The 1989-nt window shown below is 43.5% G+C and overlaps 1 pseudogene; it reads right to left on the reverse strand.

Annotated features, from left to right (window-relative positions):
• Positions 1–632: 632 nt before the first annotated feature.
• Positions 633–1478, reverse strand: LOC138153290 (ferritin heavy chain-like; annotated as a pseudogene).
• Between the last annotated feature and the right edge of the window lie 511 nt (positions 1479–1989).

The following is a 1989-nucleotide window of genomic DNA, read 5'->3' on the forward strand; positions in this document are numbered from 1 at the left end:
ACTCTTCCACTACCACCGGTGACTGATTAGGGTAACTGCTACAGTCTAATTTTTGTTCCAGGTAATTTAGAATTCACGAGCTAAAAATAAAAAGATATTCTTAAGACAGTGGATGCCACTGTCCCTTTGCAGCAATAATATCACCCCCAAGGTTAGATATTAAGTATTTCTTCTAGTTTGATTTACAGCTACATGCCTGCCCAGGTTGGCATATAATTTTATGCAATATACTACTTAGTAAGGAGACAGTAAGATAGAGTGGATAGAGAAAAGACTAGCCTTGGAGGCAAGAAGATGTGGATTCAGATCCTTCCATTGACACATTACTCTGTGAAGTTCATTGAACCTCTTAGTACTTGACATTACTCTCTAAGAGATTAAGTTATCAGATCTTCAGAGGAGGCAGTTTTCAATGAAATCACAGCTGCAAAACAACATAAAATACCCCTACATATAAAACTGTAGTCACTTATGGTTATAGACTATTTTACATTTTACAGCCTTATGAGGTAGATGGTATAGGCACTACTATTGTGCTAGTTTTAGATATATATTTAACATATACTATATGAACTATAATTTAATAAATATATTTAATAATAACTTGATTATAATCAGACAAGTATCACTCATTTTTTTTTTTCATCAGTACCAAGTCACTTTATTGGGATGTAAATGGTGGTAGTTTTTTGGTACAGATTATGAAAAGGTCAGATAACCAAAATATGCATGCACTGAAAGACAGTAGGAGTGGCGCCCACAGTTCCCAGGTGTGGGGGAAGCCAGGTGTGGCTTAGCTCTCGTTGTCACTGTCTCCAAGGGTGTGCTTGTCAAAAAGATATTCCGCCATGCCAGAATCAGGGTCCCCATCTTGCGCAGGTTGGTTACGTGATCACCCAACTGTTTGATGGACTTGACCTGTTCGTCCAGGTAGTGGGTTTCGATGAAATCACATAAGTGGGGGTTGCCAGCTTGTGCAATTCCTGTAACGACTGATTGACATTTTTTTCCAAGTGCAGAGCACACTCCATTGCGTTCAGCCCGCTCTCCCAGTCGTCGCGGTCGGGTTTCTTGATGTCCTGCAGGAAGATGCGGCCGCAGCGCTGGTTCTGCAGCTTCATCAGCTTCTCGGCATGCTCGCGCTCCTCGTGCGACTGGTGCAGGAAGTACTTGGCGAAGTTCTTGAGCTCCACGTCGTCGCGGTCGAAGTAGTATGACATGGACAGGTAGACATAGGAGGCGTAGAGCTCCAGGTTGATCTGCCGGTTGATGGCGGCCTCCGATTCCTGGTGGTAGTTCTGCCGCACCTGAGAGGGGGACGAGGTGGTCATGGCGGCGGAGGAGGAGGCGGCGGCTGTGACGGAGGCTGAGGCGGCGGCGGCGACGGCCGGGGGGCGGCTGAGCGGGCGGCTGCTGCTCAACGGTAGGACGGAAGAAGTGTTGGTTAGTGGAGATGAAGGTGGAGAGGTGGCTAAGGGCGGCTCCGTGGCCGGGAATCGAGCAGCGGGTTCCGTTCAAGCACTGTTGAAGCAGGAAACCACAGCGACTCCCCTTCCCTGCGCTTCTGGCCAAGTATCACTCATTCTTAATATTCCCTCTGGATGTCATATCATTTACTTCTCTCTCATATGGCTGACTACGATATGTCATAGAAACATAGGATAATAGAATTCCAGACCTCAAAAATACTTGAAAGATCATTTAGTCCAACCCTCCCAATTTACAGATGAGAAAATTAAGGCCTGGACAGGTATGTGGATTGTTCAAAGTTAGTCAACTATTTAATGTCACTGACATAACAAGAACACTAGAACCCAAGTGTTATGAGCATTAAATGAGAAAATGTATGTGAAGTGCTCTCTCTCTCTCTATCTCTGTCTCTCTTTTACAAATATATGTGTGTATGTATATTATATATATAGTTATATAGAAATGTATAAATATAGGTATATAGAAATATAATTATAGTTATATTACTACATAAAACAT

The sequence above is a fragment of the Petaurus breviceps genome, unplaced genomic scaffold (genome assembly GCF_028583685.1).
Source record: "Petaurus breviceps papuanus isolate PSGF00001 unplaced genomic scaffold, PetGlider_PUasm1.0 90977, whole genome shotgun sequence".
Classification (NCBI taxonomy): Eukaryota; Metazoa; Chordata; class Mammalia; order Diprotodontia; family Petauridae; genus Petaurus; species Petaurus breviceps.